Raw genomic sequence first — 15,716 nt, forward strand, 5'->3', positions numbered from 1 at the left:
AGAAGTCTTAGGTTTGTTGCAAAGGGAATTTTATTTTGTTTTCCTTACAGCTAAAGATATCAAAAACTGGAAAAGGTCCCCTTGGGAAATTGTGACTTCTTTTTCAAGAAAGGTTTTTATGTTACGTTTCTATGACCATTGTTTGAGTATATTGTCAGTTAAATTCTTGGTCAAATATATTTTGGCTTTTTTCACTGCTGAGTTATTTTTTTATCTGAAATTCTATGATTTTTAATTCAGATAAGGATGATTCTCCTTCTTCTTGCCCAATCAATAAGTGAGTTATCATGATCTGGTTTTAAGGTCAGTCTCTCCTAATACTATTTTTTTTTTCTTTTCTTCTTTCCCAAAGGATTTATAATGCTTTCATCTTACCTCTCTGCTTCCTTCTTGTGCTTCACATTTGTAACATGCTTTCAAGCTCATAAAAACACAGTCAAATAGTGTAGAATTTGTTACATTTTAGAAGCAGTGTGAAGGTGTATGTGTACATGGGGACAAAACTAATAATTTAGACAGCAAAGATTTTATTATTATTGACAAGTAATTAAAACTGTGAGATCAATGCTGATATGCTCTTCTTTCCACCTCCACCCTCTCTGGGCATTTGCTTGAGTTTCACTTGAAGAGTTCATAGAAACAGGAGAGGAATAATCATTGAAATGAAAAATCAATATGGAAAAGTAAAAATGAAATATTGAAATGCAGAATAATTATACTTTATTACATTATGAGAAGAAACCATATGAATTTAATGTCTTCTATTATAGGTCCCATACTATTTAATATTTTAATCAAATGATTAGAAAGTGAAACATTCTGATTACCTTATCAGGTGAGAAAAATTGGGAAGAAATGGCAAATCTTGGGTGGAATGGATTCTGATACTATGTAGTCTTGATGAATTAGAGAAATATTTTATGCATAAAATTAATTTCAGGAAAGGAAAAAATCTATTGTAATTAAAGATAACCTTTTTATGACTTTGGATTAGCTCATACCTTCTTTATGCTATACGAGTGACTAGGAATGCCTATACAAAATGAAAAACAAAATCTTATGCTAGGTAGCAAAAAAGCACCGATTTGGATGAAAATAAGATCTAGATTTTGTAAATATTCTAATGTTTAAAAGGAAATGACTATAATAAAATATTTTTCTAAATCCCAAATGAATATGATATGCAGTAATTTTAAATAGCTAACAGACCTTGAGGGAACCTTAGACCTTACTAATCTAATTCAGTCATTTTATAGAAAAAGAAACTGAGGGCTCCAAAATACCAAGTGATTCTCCAGGCTAATGGAAAAAAAGGCCTGGACCCAGGGTTTTAAACTTTCAATATGATTTTCATTTGATTCAACTTTATTATCTGATTAAAGGATCAAAAGTAAAGGTAGAATACATTTTCATAAAGAATTCCTGTAAGGAACAGATTTATTTCACTCTATGACAAAAATAACAAATAGAAATTGTACCCTCACAGGGTCTGTTGTTGTACGCCATTGAACTAGAGAGTAGGAAAACTAAAATAATGTGGTTGTTTTATAGGAAATCTTTTAATTCTGTATTTAATGGTCAATGATTTCTTCAGTTACTTACTCCTTAATTTTGTAGCACAAACACCTTATTAGATGATATAATCTTTGCTTCCTTAAAAATGTTTTAACCTCAGCAAAACCTTGTTGGAATCTTTCTGGAATTAGGTTTATACGTGAGACTGGAATCCAAAATCATACATGAAGTCTTTGCAGATATGCAGAACCTGCCTGAACTTCCATTTCACTAAAATAATTTTTAGAAACCCAGAGGGAGCTCCTTCCCATGACAGGGATTAATTAGGATTTCATTTGAACTATAAAGTGGGTACAGACAAATTATAGCACTAGTGCTAATTTCAACAGATATTTAATGTTAATAATGGAGAAAAAAGATTTTGGTGTGGAAATGAGTTCTCTTTTGAAAGTTTGAGTGTGCTGCCAGATTGGCTAGAATGACAGGGAAAGATAACGCAGAATGTTGGAGGGGATGTGGGAAAACAGGGACACTGATACATTGGTGGTGGAATTGTGAACACATCCAGCCATTCTGGAGAGCAATTTGGAACTATGCCCAAAAAGTTATCAAACTTTGCATACCCTTTGATCCAGCAGTGTTACTACTGGGCTTATATCCCAAAGAGATCATAAAGAAGGGAAAGGGACCTGTATGTGTACAAATGTTTGTGGCAGCCCTCTTTGTAGTGGCTAGAAGCTGGAAAATGAATGGATGCCTATTAATTGGAGACTGATTGAGTAAATTGTGGTATAGGAATGTTATGGAATATTATTATTATGTAAGAAATGGCCAGCAGGATGAATACAGAGAGGATTGGCGAGACTTACATGAACCGATGCTGAGTGAAATGAGCAGAACCAGGAGATCATTATATACCTCAATAACGATACTGTATGAGGATGTATTCTGATGGAAGTGGATTTCTTTGACAAAGAGAAGATCTAACTCAGTTTCAATTGATCAAGGATGGACAGAAGCAGCTACACCCAAAGAAAGAACACTAGGAAATGAATGTAAACTGCTTGCATTTTTGTTTTTCCTCCCAGGTTATTTATACCTTCTGAATCCATTTCTCCCTGAGGAACAAGAGAACTGTTCAGTTCTGCACACATATATTGTATCTAAGATCTACTGTAACCTCTTTAACATGTATAGGACTGCTTGCCATCTAGGGGAGGGGGTGGAGGGAGGGAGGGGAAAAATCAGAACAGAAGTGAGTGCAAGGGATAATGTTGTAAAAAATTACCCTGGCATGGGTTCTGGCAATAAAAAGTTATTAAAAAAAAAGAAAGAAAGTTTGAGTGTGAAATTTTCACAAGATACTCGAATAGAAATACTAAGCTAAATAAAGTGTGGGGAAAGAGTTCAGGGTAGATCAAAATAAAATAAATGGCCTTGGGGGGTCATCTACTTAGAGATCAGATTAAAACAATGGGTTTGTGATTTTAAAGAAAAGAGGTATAAATAAAGCCTTTTGAACATCTGCAATTGTGAGACAGGGAGAAAAATACTGAAATGGACCATACTCAATAATAGTTAATATTTTCATAGTGCTTTACAATTGGCAAAGCATTTTATAGCATTTGATTTTCACAACAACACTCTGTGGTAGCAAAAAATTTCACTCCCTTCTACAGATAAAGAAACAAGATTCAAAATGGTGTTAAATAATAATGAATTTATATTTACTTCAATATGTTAAAACAATAAGCTATTTTAATCATGTACATTAAAAATGTATGTTAAAAAGGAGATGATATTCTTCAGGAAACTTATGCTGCTGTTTGAAGGAGAGGTTTAAGTAGCTTATATTTGTCTTGAGATTACTCTTCCATGATCACAAGGGACCTAATTCATGGTAAGGAGGGGACTTAATGGAAATTGAGATATTGGGCCATAGCAGCTAAAAGGAATGGGGATTGTCTTGGAAACAAGCCATATGAATGGTTATCATTGGATGATGGGATACAAACTATTTCCTCCATGATTTGACTGATTACAGCTTTTGGAATCAGGCCACAGCTCATATGAAGAAAAGTCATTTCCCTCACCAAGGGGCAATAGTACCTTTTTTGTATCTTCCTTCCTTATTAGATTTGGAATACAATAGGATACCCTGTACAGTGGTAGAGATCAAACTGCATTTGGTGCAAATACAAATCGAATTACCATGTGACAGGTGTTTTGTGAGGGGGTCCTTTCTTTCTTTTAAAATTTTTTAAAAAAAATAACAGAAACAAGATTAAAAGGGATATACAAAAGTTGGGAAAATGTTTACAGCTAATGTTTCTGATAAAAGTATCATTTCTAATATATAAAAAGAACTGTGTCAAAATTATAAGAATACAAGTCATTTCCCAATTGATAAATGGTCAAAGGGTATTAACAGACAATTTTCAAATTATGAAATTGAAGCATCTATAGTCATATGAAAAAAATATTCTAAATCACTATCGATTTGAGAAATGCAAATTAAAACCACTGTGAGGTACTCCAGCTTATCTTTCAGATTGGATAATATAACAGAAAAGCATAATGATCAATTTGGGGGGGGGGAATGTGGGAAAACTGGAATACTCATGCATTTGGTGGAATTTTGATATGATCTAACCATTCTTTAGAGCATTTTGGAATTATGTCCAAAGGACCATAAAACTGGCTTACCCTTTGACCCACCAATGTCATTACTGAGTCTTAAAGGAAGAAAAAGGGCTCTGTACAAATGGTTGTAGCAGCTTATTTTTGAGGTACTAAAAAACTTGAAAATAAGTAGATGCCCATCAATTGGGAAATGGCTGAAGAAGTTGTGCTATATGAAGATAACAAAGTATTATAATTCTATAAAAAAGATAAACAAGCTGAGTTTTAGAAAGGCCTGAAACAATTTTCATTATTTGATGCGGAATGAAATAAGCAGAACCAGGAATATGTTGTACACAATAACAGCAAGAATGTACAATGATCAACTATGAAAAACTTCATTCTTCTCAGTGGTTCAGTGATCCAAAACAATGCCAATAGACTTTAGACAAAAAATGCCATCTATGTTCAGAAAAAGAACTAAGGAGACTGAATGTAAATCAACAAATACTATGTTTACTTCCTTTTTCTGTTTTTAATCTCTCCCATGGTTTTTCCCTTTTGCTCTGATTTTTCATTCCCAAATGATTCATGTGTATCAAAAATAAATAAATTTACTAGGAAATAAATGAAATAAAATAAATACTGCAGTTCCAAATTATTTTTATCAATATCCCCTCATTCATTGAGAACACAAATAAGAAAATATACATTCTCCAGATCAAAATCATGCAAAATATATTTTTATATTAACAAGGTGTCAAAAAAGCAAGACAAAAAGAAAGGGAAGATAGGTTTCAATCTATACTTAGAGTACATTTCTGTAGTTGGATATAATTTTTCATCATGAATATTTTAGAATTGTTCTGGATCATTGGGTTGATCAGAGCATCTAAGTATTTCATAGTTGTTTTACTTTATAATATTTCTGTTGCTCTATACAGTATCCTAGTTCTACTCACTTCATTTTGTTTCAGTTCATATATCTTCCTAGATTTTTCCAAAACTATCTATATCAACATTTCTTCTTATGTTCTTAGAACACAATAGCATTCCTTCATAATCATATACCATAACTTGTTCGAATATTCCCTCAATGGCTAGTGCTTTACACCACAGAAAGAGCTAGCAGAAGTATTTTTGAACATAATCTGTTCTTTTGATCTTTTTTTTTTTTTGCATGTAGACCTGATAATGATATTACTTGATCCAAAGATATGCATACTTTTTGATCCTCTGGGCTATTTCAAATTGTTTGCCAGAATGGCTGGACCAGTTCACAGATCCACCAACAGCTCACTGGTATATTTTTTTCCCTCAAGTAAAGAATGGTCTAGGGCTTTCTGAGGTCTTTTTCACTTCAGTAGTTCTAGAAAGCTGAATAATGCTTGCCCTAAATGATTCATTTAGTGGGACTCATAGCCAAAATTGTTACTATATCTCAATATGAACCTTTACTTAGACACTTAGGAAACTTTCCCTTATTTTCAAGAAGAAGACTTTGCAAAAGTTTCATATCAAGTATGGTCATATATATGTACATAGTATGGGTTGAGTGCACTCTTTTACTCTGGGATAATATTCCTATATTTACTTGCTCTGAGGAGAAGGGAAAGGCCAGTGGAAAATCGCCTCCAGGTTATGTCAACAGATGGTCTATGTATACTTATGCATTACAAGGATATACAGATAAATCTCTCTCTCTCTCTCTCTCTCTCTCTCTCTCTCTCTCTCTCTATATATATATATATATATATATACACACACACACAGCATATATGCTTTTGGGGGCATCCATCTCTATTTCCCCAAATATAAAAAAAATAATTACTGCCTTCCTGATTGTAAAATTGTTAATACAGTAGATTAAGTTTTAGGGCAAAGTTTAACATTCAAAGGGTGTGGGTCAAATACACACACATGTATGTATATAATATCATGTTCCAAAAAAAAATCAGTCTTTTGATTTTAAGGCAATTTTTTAAAAATTTTATTTTCTTTTAGGCTATGTTCCTGCTATCTCAAATATTTCAGTGTTTTAATTAATAAATTAAATTAATAAATTAAAATTAATAAATTTTAATACACATGTTCAATGAATAGATGAAATCATAACTGGTAATGTGAATGTGAGGACAGAAAATTGAGGAGGGGAGGTAAAAAGAATAGGATGTTTGAGATTAAAGTTGGAATGCGTCAGAGGTTCCTTTCAGTTTTGTGTCTTGGCTTCTGAGAAATATAGGGTCAATTAATTTAGCAGCACAAATTGCTATCAAAGAAAATAAAAGAACTGTATTTCACTTTTCAGTTTCAAAGTTAAGTTGACTAATGAATCGAATGGAAAGAAATGAAGTAAAAGAGTCATTTATTCTATTCTAAAATCTGTAATTTCCCACACCGTGCTGTATGTCTACATATGAAAGGAAATGCATGGGAGTTCTGTTATGACAAAAATCTGTTAAGCTACCTCTTCTCAAGAGTAGACATAGTAAGAGTTATAACAGCAATCTGTCATTATGTACTACTCACAATGAATGTGCTCCTTTTCTTCAACAGGACTAAAATTACCTTTTTCCATAGTTATGTAAATGCAAATTCCTACTATGAAAGGAGATACAGAATGTGTTTCTTTAAAATTTGGGGACTGTCATTCCTAAATGAAACACCAAAAAGAATCATGTATCCTCAAAACAGGAAAAAACAGTAGAGGAACATTAAAGCATTTCTACTGTTAACAGAACAACTTAATCTTCTAAAAGAAACTTTCTTTAAAAGAATCATATAAGGAAAAGGAACCTTTGAATTCTTCCAAAGGATTAAGCTATGTATGAATAAGGTAACAAGAGCAAGTCATAGAGTCAGTAGACTGGAATTCAAATCCTGCTTCCCATACTAACTCATTTCTTTGATGATATGAAAAGCAATTTCCTATTTTGAAACTTTTTTCTGAACCATACCTTAGAAATAAAAAGACATGTGCTACCTAAAGCACAGTGATTCCAGGAAGTATATATAAACCTTAAGCATTATAGAACTGTTAGCAACAGAAAAATTGTTACAATCTAGTACAGATTTCTAACCAGGATATGAATTCTATCTTCAATATCCCTGACAGATGGCAAGCTCCAGTCACTAATGACCATCACTTAATGCTAGATTCATGTGATAGAAAGAGAAGGAAGCAGAGAGCAATTCATTATGATTCAGATAGAAAATCAGTACATGCAAATGCTTAATTATCTGTTAGCATGTGGGTTACACACTCAAGGAGGAGAGTAAGGAATTACAAATACCAGTTGTTCTAACTAATCTATGTGAATAGTTATACTTTTGCTTTTAGGAGGGAAAAAAAAGCAAATAAATGGTCCAGGACCATATACCATGTTTATAAATAATAGATCCAATATATAATACCATATTTGAATCATTCACATTATTTTGAAATGTAAAATTAAACATTACAGAAGACTTAGGGTAAAAATCTTATACAGACCTTTAGAATCACAGAATTGTAAAAATGAAGTAATCTTAGGATGGATTAAATAAATTGTAATTTTTTCATGCTAACATTAATAGGAAAGTATTATAGCAGAGACATGATATCATGGAGAAAGAATCTGGATCTGGTGACACAAAAACCTGTCTTTGACATTATTTCCTCATTATACCATTCCCATTTATTTATTACAAAAAAGGAGTAAGCAAAACAAGGGGATCCCATTTGAACTTGTATACTATATTCCTAACTTATTTAGTTATTGAAAGAATATCAGTAATAATTTACATAATCATAATTAGTATGAACAAAATTGGAATTGACCACAAAGATTTATTAATTGAGGACAGTGTTTGCTATGGAAAGGGACTTTCTCCTTCTATTATCCTTATCCCCTCAGACCTTGTCTTATGAACCACAGGATATGTACCTATACTGTATCTATGATGCTGTCACCATTAGTCACCTTTTCTAGGGCTACCTCCCCATCTTTAATCCTTATCTGCAAAAGTGCCAAGGACTTTTGAAGAAGCTATCTCCTGCCAGGGGAACTGCACCAGTCACATGGTTATGTTCTCTGTTTCTCCCATCTCTGAAATTAATTTGTACCAATAAAATTTTATCAACTTGTAGCACTAGTTTTTTTTTCATTTAGGTCTTCTAATAAGTCAATTTAGTGGGCATTGAACAAAAATAAGAGACAAGACATAAATCAATGCTTATAGATGTTCAGATAATTATGCTATTCTAAATAGTAAGTGAATATTTTGCACAATGATTCTAAACAATCTGTCACCTATACTACATCATTGCTTTTATCCAAATTCATACATTTAAGTAAAGCTGGAGTAGATGCTTAGATGCAAGTATCTTGATTGCTTTTTTGTAACATTTTGTACTGTACCACAGAAGAAAGACTTCAGAAATACTTAGTGATGACATTGATCTCTCCATTTTGTAATGAGACAAACAGGTTTCAGAGAATTAAAGTCACATGCCCACGCTTAGCAACCATGGGAAAAGACTTAAGCCCATGTCTTTTGATTTTAAGGCAATTTTTTTTAAATTTTATTTTCTTTTAGGCTATGTTCCTGCTATCTCAAATATTTCAGTGTTTTACAAATTGTAGAAATTCAAGAAAAAAATTACATCTTTTTTATTTAACACATTTTCCCCCTAATTACATGTAAAAAACAATTGACCCAATTCACCCAACATAAATGTTCAGTGGCTTCAGCACTGATTGATATAACAGTCCTTTGAGAGCAACATATAAGTGTTCAACTCATCTCTTCAGGGGCATATCCTTATCACTAAGCACTGTGGCTATATCAATACTGAATAGTTGAGAAGAATCATAGGTCTTAAATACCCTTCAAGGTATACAAACATGTTAAAACTTAATTTCATTTATCTTTTTTTCCTGACCCAAGAATCCTGTTCTCTCTAAGCTTCACTTGTATTTTACTTTTGATGGAATTAAACTACTTTTTTAGAGAAAGATAAACTATCTTGCTGGTTTCATTTAGCAGCTTCAGAATTTCCCTGTCATTTTCAAGAAACCAGTATTGATGTGTGACCCAAATGAGCAAATGTATTTCTTTACACCAAATCTCTGAAGCTGTCCACTATATTTCTGTTCAAATGTGGCCAATCATGTGTTGGTTCAAACTTTCCTCTAAGTTAGCAATTAATTGTTTCCAATTGTTTCCAAATAATTGTTTCTAAGTTGTTAACATTGTCTTCTCATAGCCATCTTGCCTGGATGCCACTACTTTTTTGAATGTGAATATTTAACTTGGAAAGGATATTTAAAATCAGTTCAACACTCTGCTCTACAGATTGCCTTGATCACTCTCATATCTAAACTGCATTATCTCCTTACAATGACATAGTTCATTAAATGTCAGTGTTTGTTGTAAGATTGTATTCATGGACTTTTATTGTGTTTAGGATATTGGGAGATAGTGTTGGTGATAAGAAAATTATGAGATGCACAAGTCATCTGTTTTAAGGAACCATTGTTGGTTTCTACTCTATATATTCCAAGGATTGTACCTAGTAATCTTTGACTCTTCCAGCATTAAAGTCACTGAAAATTATAAGTTTGTCCCCTTTGGGTACATTGATGAAGAGGGTCTCTGGGTCTTTATAAAAATGTTCATTAATTAGAATTCATTAATTCCAATTCATCATTATGGGAACAGATGCACTAATAATCATAATGTCATATTTTCTTGAAAGTAACAATCACATTGTCATAAGGCTGTCATTTGCTTTTTTTGATAGGCATATCAATTTGTTGGCTAGGTTAGTTCCATTTGCAAAATGTACACCAGCTTCACAGCATTCCCTTAACTATGTCCCCTACAGGAAAAAAAATCATGAATCCAGCTCCAACTTTGGTCCCACAACTTAAAGATCACAGATTTACATTAAGCAATTTTGCTATAGGGCTTTGAGATTATTCAAAAATGATAAATTTTGGTTTGGTTATAAATTGGATTTATATGAGGCAGAGTTGTATGACATCATCAGCCCAACTCTTTCTTTCTGAGGCATCACAGTCCCGTTGCAGGAAAGAATCAAGATGACAGATGATGCCTTGAGATACAGTGAATGATGTTGCTGTCTCTGATTTCTGACCAAATTCTAAGTTCCTCACAGTGCTTATTTCAGCTGCTTTCATATCTATTGGAAGAAATATGTCTCCTCTATCCATTTCACCAGGAGATCTTTTCACATGCTTGGGATAGACAACTCACCTACTCTGCAATGGATTTGAGACCCCTCATTTATTTTAAATCTCATTTGGCCTGTCTGCTGAAATGAGTTACTGGGATGTTGTCATTGCTTATGCTACAGTTTCTTGAAGGCAAAAGAGAGAGTTAAGTGGCTCAAGTAGTCACTAAAGGTAGAAAGTAGCTAAAAAAAAGGACGTAGCAGCTCTCACACCAGGGATACTAGTCTTCTCTGAACATATCCTATACCCCCTTATATATATACAAACATATATAAATATGTATTTATACATATATACATATATATGTATGTTTATACACAGAGAGACATACATAGATAATTGGGCATAGAAATCTGTCTTACATAATAGAGAAATAAAAGAAGAAAAGGATAAGAATAAAAAAAGGAGGGATACAATGATGGAACAATTTAAGGGAAATCATGACCAGAAAAAAGAGACATCTGAAAAGGAACAAGATAAAAAAAAGAGCACAATAATAGAAGAAATTGAGGAAAAAAATAAAAAGTGAATGTCAATGGGATGAGCTCACCCATCAAATGAAAGGGTTAGTATTATGGTTTAGAAACCAGAATCCAACAATATGTTATTTAAAAGAGAGTTGAGACAAAAAGACGCAGAATTAAAGTACTGGATTGGTGCAAAATATATCATCTTTCCACAAAAAAGAGGCAAGAATAGCAATCATTATGTCCATCAAAGCAAAAGGAAAATAAACCTAATTGAAAGTGATAGTCAGGAAAACTAAATTTTGCTAAAAGATATTATAGAAAATGAAATAATTAAAAACTTACAGAAAATTTCTCTGATAAAGGTCTCATTTCTTAAATATTAAGAAATCAAAGCTATATATAGTTGCAATAAAATGAAATCCTCTAAATTATTGTTCATTGGAAAAATATGAACTAAACAATTCTAAAAAAAATTCATGCCTATAACAAATAACAAATAATAGAGGACTTGTGGAAAAAAATATACATTGATGAACTATTGGTCGAATTGTAAATGGTTCAACTATTTTGAAGAGCTGTTTGGAATTATGTGCAAAGGGCTATAAAACTTTGCAGGACTTTTAATACAGAAATACTGTAAGAAAAAGGTAAAGGAACATATAAATGTAAAATTATTTATATCACTTCTTTTTTATGTAGGCAATGGATTCAAAATTAAGAAGACTATCAATCAATTATGGGTAACTGAATAAATTATAACATACAGTTGTCAGAGAATTTTTTTTTTGTGCTATATAGATGAGGTGTGATTTCAGAATAATCTGTGATGACCTATATGAACTCATTCAAAGTGAAGTGAACATTACCAGGAGAGCTTTTTCACACAAGATTTCCACAATTTAGAAACGTTTTGTATATACTCTAAAGTTCTTTCCAGAATAACTTTACTAGTTAACATTTCCACTAGCAGAATATGTGTGTTTTCCCATTGCTTCTTAATTTCCATTTTTGTCACCTTTATCAATCTGATAAATGTGAGATGGAAAAAAAGTTGTTTTTGTTTACATTTTTCTATTTTTTTTTATCAGTTTGAAGTTTGTTTGGTTTTTTTTCAGATTGTTTATGCCTTGAATTATTTCCTCTGATAACTGCCTCATAATATAATTTATATGCTAGGAATTAGCTTTCTATGCTCATGAACTTGATGTTCATGGAAGTAAGACTTAAATTTATTGGGAAAATTTTCACTATTTATTAAAAATAAAAAGTAGTCCTTGATTTTATATATTTATAAGCATTTTAAGAAAATGTCTTTATATTTCTGTGGTTTTTAATCTTGTTAAAATATTCCAAGGTTTTTATTGACATTTTGGATTTTTTTTTTTTTTTTTTTTTTGCTCTGAGGAAATTGGAGTTAAGTGACTTGCCCTGGGTCACACAGTTAGCTAGGGAGTGTTAAGTGACTGCAACCAGAATTGAACTCAGGTCCTGCTGACTTCAGGGCTGGTGCTCTATCCACTGTTCCACCTAGCTATCGAATGTTTTGGATTTTGTAATGACATAATCAAATGTTTCATGTTGTTTTTATTTTATATGATTATTTATGTTAATTACTTGCTAATTTCTATTCTTTCTTAATTCCCAACTAAAAATATAATTTGAGAAATGAATAATTGTATACATTTTCCAACGCTAAAATATCTTGAATATACTTGCATTAATATTCATTAGTAATTTTGCATGAAGTCGGATTCCATTGTGTCATCATGGCTTTGAGGTGAACTTGATATCTTGAAAATGATAACCAAAGTCAAAAGTTTGGGGATGATATGGAAGTCTCATACTTAAATATCTTGAAATGAATCAGAATAAATAAATTTTAAAAACTATATATTAAATGTTTACTCTGTTCAAAGTTCCTACGTGCTGATAGAAATAGAAAAATAAGACAAATTTTATTCTCAAGTAGTTTATATTCTAGTAGAAGATAACATCTATAGAAATGTTTATCTACACATAAGATTTGAAAGTACCATGGTTCTAAGGGTACAGTGGCAAAATGACAGTAATACATCACATACAATATAATTTCCATTAATAAAATCATATTTTGTCTTGATTCATTCATTTAACACTAAGGATTTTGATGGTCAATTCACAATTAATTGTGCTTGTAGCACCCAGAGAAGCAATAACCAGACTACTTCTTTACTAAAATTGTTTCCTAGTATAAGTTTATAGATTCAAATATTTTAATTTCTTGGCTTTAGCTGTTCATTTGAGCAGACACTTAACAACTGGTGGTAGTTATATAAAGAAGGGGCCCTTCTTCATATTGATTTCCTCTCTCAGTGTTGATAGCATGTTCTAACTGGTAGCAAAAATGGTGTTTTAGGGCAGGTCTTCTAAAACTTTCCAAACACAACCCTCTTTTGCCCAGGAAATTTTTATGTGTCCCTGGGTGTATAGGTATATTAAATATGTATACATATGTATACATATATATCAAACACTGACTGATAATAAATTATAATTTCATCCCCTACATTCAGTTATGAGACCTAATATGGTGTGATGAAACATAGTTTAAGAAGCTGAGGTCTAGAAGGAATTACCATTCTAAAGATATGGTTCAAAGTACCTGACTATCTTCAGGACAGCTTCTGGGGCGAAGGATAAGTTGGTTTTATTGGTGCTAGAGGTTTGATTTCTCTGGAAGATGCTACATTCTTTCCTTCATTTAAGATGATTTGCTGCTTTAGTTTGGCATACCTGATATCTAAGTTGCTGTTTGAAAAGCAGTTGGCAGAAATATATAGTATACAGTAATCCCTAGAAAACAGAAGCGAAACTGATTAAATTCTAGTAGATAAGATATAATTCCTTCATGGTATGAGTCATTATTGAATCATCTCCGATGTTTAGTCAGACAAATGCAGACAAGAATTATGACAAAGTTAAAAGAAAATATGAAAATGAAAAAAATGTGACATTCATTAAGGCAATTCCAACTTGAACTTATATTTAATCAGTAAACAGAGAAGAGTCAAAATCAACAATGTTGGGGGCAATACACAGATTGATGAGATCATATATTCATTTGAGCAAATTGACTATTAAATATTACTACTGTTCTTTGAATAACTTCACTTATGGTTGGGTATCAAGATCAAATATACCTCATAAAAATGATTTGGCAAAATACCCCCTTAATTTGATGATAGTTTGTGTTATATAGGAATATGTTTCTATATAAACATCTGGAAGAATTTATTTGCAACTCTATATGATGCAGGGTATTTATTTCCTTTTGAAGTTCATATGAAATTTTCTTAGTTGACTTTATTTAAGGGTTCATTTATAATGGCTATTTTTCAGTATTGATTTTTTTCAAATGTTCGCTATTTCTTTGAAATGTTCAGTTTTATTTGGGCATATAATTGAGGATAGTATATTGTTCCTCTGAAATAAACCTATTTTTTTAAATTTTGGACTATTGATTTTTGTGTCATAAAAACCAATTAACAATCTATGAATCTTGTTGATTCCTGAAAAATTATATTTGACATTAAGTAAAGTTTTTTTTATTATTTTTCTTGCATTTTTCTCATTTCCCTTTTTGATTTCTATTTTTATTATTTGGAGATTTATTCAATGTACTTTTCTGATTGTATCAAGAAATTTCATTTTAAGTCATGGCAAATATCTCTAGAAGTATCTAATATTATTTGGTTTTGAATCTTGTGAGATGAAAACTATGAAATGTTTTTGTTTATTTACATGTATGACCAGTCAATTTTCCTCTTAGAAAATGTTCTCTCCTTGCAATTTCTGTAAGGCTTTCATTTTTACATGGGATGCTAACAGAAATGCATTCCTGTGTTCCATCTAGAAATCTTAGTCAACAGTGATATTATGCCAGCAATAAGAACAAAATGCAAAAATATTTGTTTCATATAATTTTCAGACTTGCAAGTGCATTTATCATGATTAATTGTTTAGGGGATAAGGGGAACATAGTCTGAGTGTATCATAAAGGTGACACACTTAATCTTCAGGGATAGAGAAAAAGAAACAATCGGACTGCATCACTAGATAGTAGTCCCTGACACTCAGCTGATGAAGCAGCACTGATGACAATTCTAAAGGGATTTGTTACTTGACTTCCGTGTTGGAGGTGAAGTACCAGGAGACTGGCTCCTGACAGGAACAAGAGATAAGGCTTATTTTCAAGAGTGGAAAGTAGCAGTTCAGAATATTTTGGATATCTAGGGCCACATGGAGTTAAAAGAGCTACCTTGATGTAATGACAAAAAAAGGCAAAAGGATATAAAATACAGGCTGACAATGAGAAAACTTCTAGGATGGAAAAATGTTAGCATTTTTAGATGTGATTATTGCCTGGCACTAGGTTTCTAAATATTAGAAACCTTTACCAGGACATTATTTTTATACAAATGTTAATCTGAAAATATGACAACATCGAAATGAAAAGAGAAAATAATATAAAATAACCATGGTATTAAGTAGATTAGTCCTGATTACTGATACTAGTTTTGTAGAGAATGTTATTTTAGCTCTATCATAGCAAGCAAGGAAAATGTTGACTCTGGAGAGTTCAGAACTTTACAAACATAAAAACTACTGAAATCTACATTCAAATTCAGAAAATTAAAAGACCCAAAACACTTAGGAAGTCAAGAAAAAATTGATCATTTTATTGTTCTACAGTGCCCAGAGCACACACACACCTACCCCACACACAGAGAGACAAATAAACAAAAATTCACTAAAATATAGAAAAATGATGAAATGAAAAGAGTTGCATTCCAATCTCTAATATATTTATTGAAGGAGAATAATAGCCCCT

The sequence above is a fragment of the Sarcophilus harrisii genome, chromosome 4, assembly GCF_902635505.1.
Source record: "Sarcophilus harrisii chromosome 4, mSarHar1.11, whole genome shotgun sequence".
In the NCBI taxonomy this organism is placed as follows: Eukaryota; Metazoa; Chordata; class Mammalia; order Dasyuromorphia; family Dasyuridae; genus Sarcophilus; species Sarcophilus harrisii.